At 39.6% G+C, this 16,176-nt stretch overlaps 1 long non-coding RNA gene and 1 pseudogene across 1 annotated transcript in view; both read left to right on the forward strand.

Annotated features, from left to right (window-relative positions):
* LOC150094806 (uncharacterized) overlaps positions 1-16,176 on the forward strand; it is a 33,412-nt gene that overhangs the window by 6,663 nt on the left and 10,573 nt on the right. The window lies entirely within an intron of this gene.
* LOC150094807 (U2 spliceosomal RNA) lies at positions 9,730-9,896 on the forward strand (annotated as a pseudogene).

A 16,176-nucleotide genomic window follows, 5' to 3' on the forward strand; every position in this document is an offset into this window, starting at 1 on the left:
ATTATCCTGGCGTCAAGAGACAGTGTTTCAGGTGCAGCTCGTATGATCATCTCGGAGCAGATTGCCCCAAAATCAAGTGCAAAAACTGCTTAACAGTGGGCCATAAGCTGGAGCAGTGCCAAGGACCCTGCCTAAAGTGCAGAAATGTGGATCATAAGGTGGACACGTGCTCACATAGAAATCATGAGGAAAGAATAGGAGGGACTATAATACCTATCACCCCTATTCCAGAAGGTGTTTCTGAAGCTACAGAGAACATCTACTTTCCAGCTCTCTCGGAACCAGCTAGCCAAACGATGTCAGAAGGAGACCAATCGACCTTCCATCAGACCAGCCTGGGGAAAATAAAGCAACATAAGAGGACTCCACAGGTTGCAGCCCCTTCAAGTGAGAATGCACAGAACGGTGCGGAAGAAATGGAAGTATCTACTGCTTCAACTAAGCAGCATTTAGATGAGGAAAGAGGTGTTAAAAAATCAAAATCAGAGGAGGAAAGTAATGGGAACCAATCGGAGGTTTTTGAGGGCAAGGATACCCTCAAAGGCGGAGCAATCCTGATAAGAGATTTCCAAGGCTCTCAAGAAAGCGTCGATAATATCTTACCTTTATTCAATAAGATAGGTGAACCAGTATTTCTGATACCACAAGGGGGGGATTCCTCAACAGATAGTATAGGTTTCAATTGGGGTGCCCTTACTATACAGAACCTAAAAACAGTTACTTTGGATCAATGTAGGGAAGCTTTGAGCTTAAAAGAGGAGGATGTGTGTGCTTTTCACGCTACTTTAGTTCACTTAGCAGAATGCAATATACCTCCCTCTTCATGAATCTTAGTTTTCAAATAGCAACCCTTAATGTAAACGGTTTTCGCAATCCTCACACGCACGCGCTGTCTGGAGACTGATGTTAATGCATAATATTAATATTTTTTTTTATTCAGGAAACCCATTTTTCTCGACACTGGGACGTAGAAAACTTCTCCAGAAGCTTCCCGGTCACCAGCTATTGGTGTTTCGGGGAGTCCCATTCTAGGGGGGGGGGGGGTATAATCATTCGTCCCCTATCGTGGGAGGGTTTTTTGATGTCCGAAAAGAAGTAATGGGACGTTTAGTATCCGTCGACTGGAAGTATGGTGGCTGCACTACCCGTTTTGTTGCAACCTATGCCCCGAATAGCCCGCACCAGCGAAGGGGTTTCTTTGCCTCGCTAGAAAATTTTTTTCTGGGAGTGCAACACCTAATCGTGGCAGGGGACTGGAATTGCGTGGAGGATACCCGCTATGATAAAATAGGAGGTAACGCTAACATTGGAACTGTGGTTTTGAGGTTTTGAAACGCTGCTGCGAAAATTTTGAGCTCGTCGATATTTGGAGGCAGCACAACCCTCTCAAAGTTGGAACGACATGGTGTCGTGGTCAAATATCGACGAGGCTAGACAGGTTTTATATATCGCAGTCTTTACAGCCACATGTCTGTGCGATACGACACATCGCAGTAAGTGGTCTGTTGACTGACCATCAAATGGTGTTGAAAATAAAACTCCCAGGTCATGGAAACAGCCAGAGGCCCTTGGAGGCTCCCTCCCACCTTCCCCAGTCTTTTCAGCGACAAGCTACAGCACCTCTGTGAGGAATGGAGAAACATGGCTAAAGTTTAAACTGCAGGCAAAGGAACTATTTCAACAGTGTGGGCGCGAAAGAGCGCAAGAACATCGGAAATGTCTGAGGGATCTCTATAGGGAGCTGGGCTGATACCGCACGAGTGAGCAGAGCGGGGTTCCTTGTAGCGATCTCATTAGGCGGGTAGAAATAGAACTGCAGCAAGAGCAGTAGAAAAAGGTCGGTGACCTCGACTTTCGCGCTAGATTACATTTTAGATATCTGGAAACACCTTCCGCTGCATTCTATAACCAACAACGGGTAGCGGCATACGACGATCACACGGTTTACCAGATCCAGGAGAATGGCCATATGCTTAACACAACGCAGGAAATCCTGCAACATTTCTATCAGTATTACCTCAGCGCCTTTTCTGATCGACAGGGAGCGGATGACTACAGCCAGTGGGATGTCATGCGTCTTCCCGATCATTTTGCTGCCCTGCACGACAGGCCAATAACTGTGGGAGAAATTAAAGCAGCCTCTAAAATAATGCAGGCAAGGAAAACTCCTGGATTGGATGGATTAGGGATTGAGTTCTGTCAGTGTATCTGGGATTTTGTCTCACCAATCTTAGTAAAGTTATTCAACGATTTCCTCACTTCGGGAAATATCCCTGAGGATTTCGTTAAGAGCTACACAGTTTTCATTCTGAAGAAGGACCGTGATCGCACTTTAGCGAGTAGCTGGCGACCGATCTCACTGACAAACGTGGATTACAAACTCTTCACTAAACTTATCTGCAACCGTATGAAATGCGGCATAGAAAAAGTCATTACCAGCTCCCAGGTAGATCGATGGGAACTGAATCTCTTTTTTCTAAGAGATCTAATCTGTCTAGCAAAATATAAAGATTACCCTCTGGCGCTTCTCTCTACGGATCTGGAAAAAGCGTTCGATAGTGTCAGGCACACCTACTTACAGGACACGCTCCAAAAAATAGGGGTGGGAGCTAAGCTCCGTCGTGTAATACAAAACATTTACGCGGAGGCCTCCACTCAAATAGCCATTAATGGATTCCTCTCAGAACCCATTCTTATGAAGTAAGGGGTGAGGCAGGGTTGCCCGTTAAGCCCTCTCCTCTTCTCTATAGCACTGGAACCCCTCATTAGAAAAATTGACACTTCCCCCGCAGTCGGGAATACCGTTACCCATAGTCTCAAGACAGAGAAAATAGTTGCCTATGCCGATGATGTAGTGGCTACACTCAGGGATCCTGATTCTATCTACATCTATTTCGGCATATTGCAACAATTCAGCATAATCAGTGCTCTTCGCGTCAATGCGCAAAAAACAAAAATTAAAATTCTAGGAAATTTCCATAGCACCCGCCTTCCATTTGGTTTAACTCCGCAAATCGAACCTCTTACAATGTTAGGGGTTCCATTCCTTGAAACTCCAGTATTGCCCTTAAGGAAACTACAGGCAACCTGTACGGAAAAATTACAACCATTCAAAGCTAATTATTTTTCCTTTTATGGGAGAGCGATAATAATCAAAACGATAATTACGCCTATGCTGATGCATACGATTAATGTTACAGACATACAGGAAAGCCAGCTTTACTGTCCATTGATTAATTTTTTTTGGAACAATAGAAAGCACGAAATCAGGAAAGAATATTTGAAACTTGAAACTATTGAAGGGGGATTTTCACTCCCTAAGTTAAAATGCTTGTTCTTTGTTAATGCTTTTAAAACTCTACAGAAGGCTTTACAATCAAATCATATTTCTGGCACTTTAATTAAATACTTTCTAGGGTTCTTTTTGCCCCACTTCGGGACCACTGGTTATGCTGGTCCTTGCGCAGAGGTTGTGCCTGAGTGGTACTATCCACTTTGTATATATGTTAAGAAATTCAAATCAGACGGATTAGATATTTTTAGAATAAAGTCGCAAAAACTATACTGGGAGTTTTTTCGTCTTTCCAGGTATGATACTCCGCAAATCGGAACGAATATGAGAACTTTTTCAAAACATAAAGGATAGCTGGGGACAGCCATTTCACAAAGATTTGGCATGCCGGATTGCCTATGGGTGGCTCCCTGTGAAACTGGTAAAGTCCCGATATATACCGTGTCCCTGCAACCCCTTTTGTGATGTCTGTCATGACATCGAAACGGTGGAGCATTTTTTCTATTTTTGTACCCCCGCTCGGCGGATCTGGCAAAAGTTAAGCACAGTATTAGATATTCCGATGCTGACACTGGAGGAGGTAATATACTTACAGTTGTTTCCCCCACCTGTCAGGAAAACCCAAAAGATCATAATTTTACTTGTAAATGTACTTAAATATCATATCTGGAAAGTGCGTAAAAAACTGCAGATACACGATGGAAACCGGGTTTACGCCAGAATCATTAGTGGATTTTATTTTTATCTACCACAATTCCTGGCACAAGAAATGTATTTGTTAGGGGATGGGCGGTTCGTAAATAAATGGTGCAAACCACCAATCCTCTGTATTCTTACACAGGGACAAATTAAACCATGTATCTTCGTTTAGTTTATCAGTTCTCTTTCATATGTATATTTGTTGGTCTTACAGTTCTACAGACGGGGGTTGGCCTGGTAGAACCCGAGCAGCAAAGGCTTACGTCGAGGCGGTACAGCTCCTTGTGGGCTGTATCACTCGGGGCAGGTCCTTCCCCCAATTCTTGGTCAAATGGTCTTTTAATTGGGTCTTTTTATTTCTTTTTTTTTTTCTTTTCCCTTTTCAGGTTCTTTCTTTTTCAGTTTATATGGTTGGTCACCTTAAGTTACTCTTCGGAGTTTAATAATTAGTTTTTTTTTTTTTTCAGAACAGATGTGAGGAGATGATGTCTGCGGACCTTTTTAGTCACAACCTTCGGGTTATATAGTTAATCAGGTCGACTGAGGCCTCTATTCCCTACTACTATCTTGCTCTATCTTTATTTTACGTCTTTTGCTATCTGCTGACCCTCAGCGCTCTTTTTACTCCATAGGCCAATGATGAGAGATATGAACTCCTATAATATCTTATTGGCTTCATTTATAGTGTAGTAGCTGTTTTTGACAGCAGCCTGAAAGGGCTTAAACCCCAGACTGGGACAAAAACACTGTTTTTCTTCCAGTGATGTAGATGATTTTTACATTGCACAGGATCCAGCCCAACTTGAAACCTATTCTCCCCCTCTGTACAAAATACATGAGGTTGAATAGCCAGCAGGCTTGACCCGCTATGAGGACCAGCAATGGTTATAAGGTCTAGTAATAGGGTGGCAGCAAGTAAAGTTGAGACTGAGAAAACTGCACAGTCCCACCCAATGCTACGTGCATTCCCACCTGTGTAGTAGCTGTTCACAGCAACTAGTTAACCGATGTGATCAAAGATGGCGAGTAGCAAAATTGCCAGAGACCTCACAGTGAGATACACTTTTAAAAGCCCTTTTAAACCAGAAGACATTGCAGATGCCCTGGTAGATGTAATAGTTGATAACCTGAGGAACACGAACTGTTGGGACTACCAGAAGGGCCTGTATGAAGTTACTACCTGCAATTTTAATGTGAAAGATAAGCTAATTGAAAAGGGAATAGTGTTGGAAGGTGAAACCTTTTTTTGCTAATTCAGTTGGCAGCGGAGGTGTTAAATTAGTTTATTTACGGAAACTTCCTGCTGAAATCACGGATGAAATTAACTTTCCAACAGTTTGGTTCTGTGTTAGGGATTTCCCAAGCACATTTTCAGAAATATCCTGGAATCGAACAAGGTGATAAGATGTACGTAAAATTACAAATGAATAAAACTGTGCCTAACTTTGTAAACATCAAGAGTTACATGGTCATGGTAAACTACCAAGGCATAGCCAGACTTTGTAACAGACCAAAGTGATGGCTATACTGCCCTCTAAATAGATGTAGAAACTGTGCCACAATAGGACATTCCCAACCAAGCTGCTCTGAGCCTTGTAACCAATGTGGAGATCCCTCTCACAGGAAGTTCCAGTGCACAATATCTAGCACATTCCTTAGAGGAATTTCTACCTCTTCCTGCCACTAAGAAAGGTACAAGTATAAAAGGTGAAGAACAAAGTTTTTCTTCCACAAAAACCACCGAGATAGTTATAAGCACTGAATGTAAAGAACAAAAGTTTCTCTTCCACAATGAACAACACAAATACAGAAAGTGAAGAGCAAAACATTCCTTCTGTCACTGAGTCTGCAGTGGCAAATTCCTTAAAATCAAATTTACATGTTATGATATTAGAAAGTCCAACTCCAGTAACAGAAGAATCCCAACAAGAAAACGTAGTCTGTTTCGAAGATATTTTCATGGATTATAACCCAGAAAATGACAAAGAAATGGCCCAGCTACGAAAACAATATTTCATCCTTGAACTGATGAAAGACTCTGAAGAGCATCTAAAGAACTTATTAGAAGAAGAAAATTATAAAGTGGCTTTAACTGTTAATAATTCACAAGTTAGTCTAGAAGAAAAGGCAGTGGGCTTCCCTGATGACATGGCATCCCACCAGTAAATGTTGGTCCTAAACAGCCTAGATCTAGGTCAAAGTTTTGACATTAGTGTCACAATTTTTTTAAGTCTCAAGAAACTGATCATAAAACTAAAAAGTAATAAGAAATCCAAAAATCAATCGTCCTCTTCCAAAAGACAATAATGGAGAGAGCAATAATATTAAAAATTATTACCCTAAATATTCAAGGTTTTAATAGTAATAATAAACAGAGCTACAAAACTACATGGCCTACCGTAATTGGGACATCGTTTTTCTCCAGGAAATATTCATTAACCAACTTAGTTGAGTCAAAAGTATTGAAAATTAAATCCTTCTGGAACTTCGAAACCAAACAGAAGTAAAGGGGTAGCCATACTATTTCATACCAATTTTAAAGGGAAAATCCTCTTTTCTAGAAGAGTCCAAGAAGGTAGAATCATCTTCGTTAATTTGCAAATGAACAATTACAAACTTATCAATGTGCATTTCCCAACAGACAAGTCAGAAAGGAAAATTTTCCTAAAAAACCTATACCCCCACCTAGAAGGTTCTTTCGAAATCACTTTGGGAGGGGACTTCAGCTTTGTAATGAACACCAGTTTAGATAAAGAAAGTGGAGACCCTAATCAAGGTGATGCAGGAAAACACCAACTAGGTGAATTATGCCAAGAGTTCAATCTAACTGACTGCATGGAGATCCAGCCGGAATGTAAACACAAGACTGGACCGATTTTACATCTCCCAGAACCTGATAGACTCACTAAGTAAAACTACCACTGATACTACAAGTCACACATCTAAAATCTCAGATCATGCAGCGGTAGTAATGACCACACACTTTCCCAATGAAGCTTTTCATGGCACTGGATATTGGAGATGTAATCCAACACTCCTTGAGGAACACTGATATTAAAAAAAAAAGAACTAAACCAACTGATTACAAAACAAATAGAAGAAATTAACACAGAAAACAAAGCTCAATGGTGGGATAATTTAAAAGAACAATGCAAATGGAAACTCCAAGATCTTGCAGCCAATATAAAACTACAAACTAGAGGGAAAATCAGGAAGCTATTCAAACTAATAAGAATATTTCAACAAGGAAGGTAATAACATTCCACAGATCCAACAAACTATTCAACACTATAAACAACAGATAGCGATAGTAGAACAAGATGATATAAAAACTCAACTTTTAAAGGCAAGGATTAAGAAAGTATCAGCGGAAAAACAATTTACACGAGCATTCTACAAACAAATCAAAGATGATAGAAAAAACAAAAATATTGAAGAAATAAACTCTAACAGCAAGGTTTCCAGCAAAAATAGAGCCCATCACTGAGGCCTTCAAATCCTATTACACACAACTACATACCAGAATGGGTTGAAAAAGCATTGTGGCCCAGCCTTTTTAGACACTCACAGATTTCCAGAGAGAGCTGATGGAAAAACCCATCTCTCTTGCTGAACTAAAGGCAGCAATGAAGTCCTTCAAACAGCATCTGGCACCTGGAATAAATGGTCTTCCAATAGAATTCTAAAAAGAATTCTGGACTCGGAACTCCTACTTGTACTAGAATATTGCATCAAAAAAGGAAACTTCACAGAATCCCAAAAAAAACAGGAATTATTATACTTGTCCCAAAAAAAGGAAACTTAAAAGAAGTTGCCAACCGGAGACCAATTACATTACTGAACACAGATTACAAAATTCTGGCGAAATACCTCTCCACCCGTCTCATTCAAGTATTACCAACCATTCTACAAAATGGACAAGCATGCTCAGTGCCTAGTAGAGGAGTGTCTCATAACATCTTTTTCCTATGAGATGTCATCTCGTATTTGAAACACATAAAACTACCAGCTATTCTAAATCACTTTAGACCAAAGCAAAGTATTTGATCGAGTGTGCCACGACTTTTTGTTTGAAACACTCTCAAAGCATGGGATAGGACCGAACTTCCTACACCAGCTAAAAACCATCTACCGCGAAACCAACAGTCGAATCTCCATCAATGAATTATTGACAGACCCAATCAAGATCACAAGGATTCCAACAAGGCTGCCTGTTATCCCCTGTTCTCTACGTCATCTACATTGAAATCCCAGTAAATCATATCAGAGAAAATATAGAAATTAAAAAGTGTAGAGCTGCCACAGCCAGTGGGCCCTCCACTTAAATGTCTAATGCATGCGGATGACATAACCATAGTAATTCGCAGAGAAATCAAAAAGGACTTGCCCATTCAATCCAAATATTTGAAAAAGCCTCAGGATTCAAAATAAACCATGAAAAAGACTACCTATCGGCTACTGGGAGGAGATTAAGACACCCGTTCCTCCAGTTAAAATACTAGGATTGTTGTTTAACAATGAAAACACAATTCCCAACCAAGAAGAAATCCTAGGCAAACTTAACAGAATAAAAGAAAAATTTAATTCCTCCATCATGGATTACACTGGAAGAGCATAAATTATCAAACAACTCATTTGCCTAGTCATCTCCTACTACATACCCCATTTATCACCACCAAGAATTTTCTAAAGCAGTGTGAAAGAATAATGTACAGTTTTCCTGTGGAAAGACCAAAAGAATAAAATCAAAAGAATTAAGATGACGAGACACGTCGAAGGAGGTTTAAACATACCTCTAATATCAGAAGCCATCTCAGCAATACGTGTAGATAAACTTATAAAAACCATGAACGATCCTTTCCACATTGCCCACAGTCTTACCAAATACGGGGCTAGGTACCAGATACTGCAAAGTGTTCATCCTCAAATATGCATGCCCCCAGGCAATCTATCCCTCCAAAGAATACCCAACATTATAGTTCCCTTCAAAACTCTCATGCCTCACCTTCAAGAACTAAACATCTCCCTCAATAAAAGAACAACAATTACAACACCCTAAGAAAACTCAGATGTGGAAAACGTGACAGAAGAAAAATGTAGATGGAAGAATAACATGCTGAATCTCTTGTATGAAATGAGAAAACAACTCAACTTTAAAATTACACACAAGATCCTTCCAGTAAACCACCTGGTCTCTAAGTGAAACAAGTAGTCAACAGACTAATGTGTCTTCTATCAAGAAAGTGAAACCATAGCTCATCTGTTCTACGATTGTTTCACGGCTCAAGCTGGTGGCACTTGGTTGGCGAGAGATTTAACACCACAATTTCTCCTAATCTAGCACTTCGGTTAATAGATTTACCTTCAAACATTTCCAAAAACCAATGTAACCTCCTGCTCCTTACCATAATAGATTTTCGATACCACATATGGAAAATACGCAAGATAGCCTACTTTCAAAAATGTAAAAAAGATTTACCAGACATCATCAAGAGCTTCAGATCAAGTATCAAGAACTACCTAATGATGAAACTGGAAGAGATTGGTACAGCTGAGTTCAGAAGACAGTAGTGAACGCAGACTAGCTTGGCATATTTATGAAATGGGAAAATAAGGATCAAAATTTAACCCCTTTTTTTAAAAAGATCAATTTCCTTTAAAGAAATAATCTAACGATACCTTTTCTATCTATTCAACTTAAGATCCTCGGTTTCACGTTCTATAGTGAAATCATCTTGTACGTTTCTCGGCCTTTTGGATAAGATCAAAGTGTAGTATCTATTCTCATCAGCTTGATATCTGTTACGGGTCCCTTTGGGGCCCAAGATATTAAGTTGATCTGCTATATACAAACGTAGTATCTGTTAATTACAGTACTATTAAGGTCTCGATTGACCTAAACCCAGGACTGGGGAAAAGACAAACACTAATTATTTCAGAGGTGCTAGTAGTTTTCACATTGCACTGGTTCCAACCCAGCTTATAACCTTTTGCTCCCCCTCTGCACGAAACATGCAAGAGGAAATATAGCCAGCAGGCTCCACCTGCTATGAGGACCAGCGGTGGTTATATGGTATAGAGATAGGGAGGAAGGAAAAACATACCAAGTCCAAGTGAGAACTCTACACGTTCCCTCCGTAACAGTTCTCAGTTCTACTGCCTAATATAAAGTGGAACTGTCCAACGCAAATGAGATTCCTTTAGACAGTTATCTTTTTTTTTCATCATAGATTGTTGCTATCATACTTAAACATGTCCACAGGAAGACTGGTTAGGTCTTTAACGGTGCGCTTTACTCTAAAGAAAGCCATTAAACCGGATGAAATAGCTGAAGCTACTGCAAATGTTGTTGGAGTGGACAATATCAGCAACATTAATTGTTGGGATTACCAGAAGGGATTGTACAAAGTTACCACAAAAAATTATATAGCAAAAGATAAGCTAATAGATAAAGGTATTATATATTAAAAGATGAAACTTTTTTCCCTGCTGCAGTGTGGTAGTTTAGGTATAAAATTTGTATACCTTCGCAAACTCCAAGCGGAAATTAGTGATGATATCCTTAGAGCAAAATTTAAAGAGTATGGCACTGTCCTGGGAATTTTCCGATCCCAATTTGAAAAGTATCCCAGCATAGAGCAGGGTGACAAGATCTACTTGAAAATCAATGACAAAAACTGTTCCTAACTTTGTAAATATTAAAGGATACATAGTAATGGTAAATTATACCGGTATGGCCAGATTATGTACCAGATGTCATAGCGAAGGTCATATAGCAAAAGACTGCCCTCAAAACGTGTGGTAATTGTGCCATATTTAGCCATTCTCAGCCAAACTGCACTGAACTGTGTAATCGATGTGGAGACCTGTCCCACAGCCACCTCATCAATAGCGTCACTTGAGGAGTTCCCACCTCTTCCTGCTGACACAAACCATTATTAAAGATTCGGAGAAAAAAGATGAAGGGGAAAAACACAACTTCCATGGAAAACAGTAAGAATTTAACAAGTGCTGAAGATGTGGAAACATGTCCCACTCCTTCAGCAGCCACAAAAGAAGTCATCAGCCATGAAGAAGAGGATCAGAGTCTCCCCTCTTTGATGGCAGATACACCAAAGTCAAGCATTGAGGATGTTTGCAGCTTGATGGACTTTGCTGTTACAGACAGGCAAATTATCGAAAACTTGCCTTGAAGACTCTCTTATGTCCTTCCCAGATAACCAGCTACAAAATGATAATGATTTGGTCGAATTACAAAAGGTGTGTTCTATAGTTGATGAGGTTGGGGGGCCTCTAGAGGAATTTCCCTATTGTTCATCAGATTATGAGATTGATGAAGTAAAAACTTGCACAGTTCATAACAAAACAGTAAATGAGTCAAAAAAGCTATAGTCTGTATTGAATATATCATCAGTCAATCTCCAGGAAACCCATGTCCCAAAAGATCAAGGTTCAGATATCAAAGCATCGATACAAACAGTTCACAAGAAACGGAACACAAATGTAAAAAAAAACAAAAAGTATAAGAACCAATCATCCTCTTCCAAACGACAGTAATGGAGAGACCACTAAAGATAGTTACCTTAAATATCCAAGGCTTTAACAGTATTCACAAACAGTACTGGTTAAATAACGTCATGGCTTCCCACGGGTGGGCTGTGGTTTTTCTACAAGCAACTTTCATTAATAACTTAAAGTCTGTTAAAAAACATTGAGAATAAATTTAGGATTAAATCTTTCTGGAGTTGGTACCAACAGAAGCAAAGGGGTAGCCATACTTTTTAACCCAAATTTCAAAGGGCAAATTCTTTTTTCCAGAAGAGATGAAGAAGGTAGAATCATATCGGTAAATACAAAAATTAACAACCACACCGTTAAACTAATAAACATTTAAGCTCCTAATGACAAAAGAGAGAGAAAAATTTTCCTTAAAGGGCTTTACCCCTATCTAGACGGTGCCTTTGAAATTATCATGGGTGGCGATTTCAATTTTGTGATGGATACTCGTTTAAAGATGGAGGAGACCCCAACCAAGGCAATGTCAGCAAACACCAATTAAGTGAGTTATGCCATGAGCTCAATTTGTCCAACAGTTGGTCCATCCTTTATCCGGAACAAAAGTGCACAACATGGTGATCCAGTAGGGGTGTTAACTCCAGACTGGACTGCTTTTACATATCTCAAAACCTTACATCTTTCCTAACCCAAACGGCTATAGACAATACAGGTCATATAAGCAAAATTTCTGATCACTCCGCTGTAGTAATGACTATGCAATTTCCTAATGAATCTTTTCATGGTCCTGGATACTGAAGATGCAATCCAACCATTTTTGAAGACTGTAATATTAAACAAGAACTAAATCAACTAATCACAAAACACAAGAAAGAAACACAGAATAGATGACTGGTGGAAGAACCTGAAAATGCTATGTAAATTTAAACTCCAAGCCCTTACAGCCACATTAAAACAGCAAACCAGAGAAAAAAATTAGAAAGTTATTCAAATTAATCAGAATCTTTCAAAAAAGAAACAACAACAACATACCTCAGATCCAGCAAACCATTCAACAATATAAGCAAGAAATAGTAATCCTTGAACAAGAAGACATAAAAACACAGTCCTTGAAGGCAAGGATAAAGAAAATAACATCAGCAAAGCAGTTCACTCATGCATTTTACGAGATTAAAGATGACAGAAAAAACAAATATATCGAAGTGACAAAATTTAACAATGCAGTCTCCACCACAAAAGAACACATCATTGAGGCCTTCCAATCTTACTATACCAATCTTTACTCAGCAGAACTAGTTGATAAATCATTGTGGCCTAGCCTGTTAGATAAAACTCCTACCTTGACTGATTCCCAAAGAGAGCTGCTAGAGAAACCCCTCTCGCTGGTGGAACTAAAGACAGCACTGAAGTCATTTAAACAGCATTCGGCACTAGGAATTGATGGCCTTCCAGTAGAATTTTATACAGAATTCTGGCCAACTCTTGGCCCAGCCTTACTTAGCATCCTGGAATATTGTATAAATAACGGAGATTTGACGAAATCCCAAAAGGTGGGTATCATCATACTTGTGCCAAAGAAAGGAGATTTAAAAGAAGTCTCCAATTGGAGACCAATCACATTGCTTAACTCTGATTATAAAATCTTGGCGAAATGCCCCTCAACCCGTCTCTCCCAAGTATTACCATCCGTTATTCAGAACAGTCAAGCATGCTCTGTACCTGGTAGAGGAATGTCACATAATATCCTTTTCCTCCGAGACGTCATCGCATATTTAAAGCATAAAAAATCACCTGCGATTTTTAATAACTTTGGATCAAAGTAAAGCTTTCGATTGGGTATGCCATTAACTGTTGTTTCAAATGCTTTCTTCCCATGGAATTAGTCCAAACTTTCTTCATCAGCTTAAAACATTATATCGCAATCCAATCAGCTGTATCTCCATCAACGATATTCTCACAGCCCCGATCAGGATTACTCGAGGAGTCAGACAAGGCTGCCCATTATCTCTAATCCTGTATGTAGTATACATAGAAATTCTAGCTAACCATATTAGGCAAATTAGAGAAATTAAAGGCATAGAGCTCCCACAGTCAGTGGGTCCTGCACTGAAATGTCTCATGTATGCCGATGACATCACTATAGTTATCCGCAAAGAGCAATCAAAGGAAGGTCTTACCAATTCTATAAAAACATTTGAAAACGCCTCTGGTTCCAGAATTAACCACCAAAAAACTGCACAGTTGCCGACTGGATATTGGGATAAAATCCCCTGTTCCTCCAGTCAAAATTCTAGGATATAATAAATTTAGTTTAATCCTTTATCCAAGTGTGAGCAAACAAAGTTTGCGCCTGAAAGTATCTTCAGGACTGGGTTAAGGTGGTACACACCAAGGCAACTCGTTGCAAAGGTGGAGCAAGCTACCAACACTCCTATCCTAGTATCTCCTATAATGCAAAACACATCTCCTTGCGGATATGTCTATTGTTATGCATTAAGGGAAGGGCCACTACCCAGACCGGTTTCGACCTTTATTGAGGTCTCTTCAGTGGGAGCCAGGCCCAAGTAGAGATATCAGGCAGAAGCATTTGCAGGTCATCTCCACCTATAGGAATTGCCAGGAGATGACCTGCAAATGCTTCTGCCTGATATCTCTACTTGGGCCTGGCTCCCACTGAAGAGACCTCAATAAAGGTCGAAACCGGTCTGGGTAGTGGCCCTTCCCTTAATGCATAACAATAGACATATCCGCAAGGAGATGTGTTTTGCATTATAGGAGATACTAGGATAGGAGTGTTGGTAGCTTGCTCCACCTTTGCAACGAGTTGCCTTGGTGTGTACCACCTTAACCCAGTCCTGAAGATACTTTCAGGCGCAAACTTTGTTTGCTCACACTTGGATAAAGGAGTAAACTAAATTTATTATACTCTAACCAAGTGGAAAATAAACTTTCAACAAAATTCTAGGAGTTTGGTTCAATAACGAAAACACCTTTTCAAACCAACAAGAAATCTCCGGGACAAGTTAAACAACATCAGATATAATTGGAATTAGACTATCATGGATTACTGGGGTAGGGCACAAATCATCAAGCAGCTCATGTGCCCTGTCATTTCCTACCATATCGCACCGTTTATTTTCACCAGAACATGTTCAAAGCAGTTTGAAACAATTATGTTCAGATATCTGTGGAAAGAACAAAGGGTCAAGATTAAAAAATATTAAGATGTCGAGACCAACAGAAGAAGGTGGTCTAAACATCCCACTGTTATCAGAAGCCATCTCAGCAATCCAAGTGGATGAGCTCAAGAAAATTGTAGTCAATCCTTCCCATGTTGGTCATGGCCTTGCGAAATACTGGCTAGGTTCCAGATTCTGCAAATTGTTCAACCTAAAGTACGCAAGACCCCAGCGATTTTTCCTTCCAAGGAATATCAGAACGTTACAGAGACCATCAAGAGACTTACCCCACACCTTCAAGATCTGAACTTCTCCCTTCATAAACGGGCAAAGATTTACAACATTCTAGACCTGAAAAATGTGATGGAAGAACAAAAATGCACATGGAAGAATAATACGCTGAACATTTTGTATGCAACGAGAAAACAGCTGAATTTCAAAATTACACATAGGATTCTTCCGGTTAATCATCTGGAACAAGTGGGTGATAGATAAATGTGTCTTTTGTGAAGAAAGTGAAACCATTACTCATCTTTTTCATGACTATTTCACGGCTCAGGTGGTGTGGTACTTGGTTGGGGAAAGATTCAACATCACAATCTCTCCCAATCTGGTGCTTTCTTTAATAGATTTACCCTCTAACATCTCCAAAATCCAATGTAAGCTCCTGTTGTTTACCATCATAGAGTTTCGTTATCATATTTGGAAGGCGCAATGTAGCATGCTTTCAGTAGTGTAGAAAAGGTTTGCTGGATGTCATTAGGAGCTTTCGAGCAAGCCTCAAGAACTATCTATCGATGAAGCTGGAGGAGTTGGGTCCGGTTGAATTCAGAAGACAGTGGTGTGCATCAAATACCTTGAGTTATCTTTGGAACTGCCAGATAAAGATCAAGATTTAACTTAAAAATTAACTACTTTCATTAAAATAACCTAATCCTACTGTCACCTTTCTAAATTGACTAATTTCTCTCATTTCCTTAACGTAAAACCTTCTATGTTAATTTTAACAGTGAGTCCGTCTTATACACTCTTCTAACCAATGAAGTGACATACTGAGGTTGGCAAATGTTTACAAAACCTTTCATTTTATTTAGGTCATAGTCAGAAAATCAGGTGCTACTGCAACTGGAATTGGAGTGGTTTTTTCCACCACCCAATGAAATGCAGTTTTAGTCCAAAGTTCAGGTCTAATGGATATTAGAATCTGTTCTCTTAAGGTCTATCTACCTTTTAGAGCTGTTCAGCCCTAAATCAGAAATGATGACTAGGTGACGCCGTAAAAGTGATCGGTACTAGTCTGATCTATTCTTATCAGCTTGATATCTGTTACGGGTCCCATTCGGGCTCAAGATATTAAGTTGATCTGCTATATACAAAACGTAGTATCTGTTAATTACACTACTAGTAAGGTCTCGATTGACCTAAATCCCCAGACTGGGGGGAAAGACAAACACTACTTATTTCAGAGGTGTTAGTAGTTTTCACATTGCA

This window comes from Typopeltis vanoorti, chromosome 21 (genome assembly GCF_054136105.1).
Source record: "Typopeltis vanoorti isolate ZY-2024b chromosome 21, IOZ_Tvanoo_1.0, whole genome shotgun sequence".
Classification (NCBI taxonomy): Eukaryota; Metazoa; Arthropoda; class Arachnida; order Uropygi; family Thelyphonidae; genus Typopeltis; species Typopeltis vanoorti.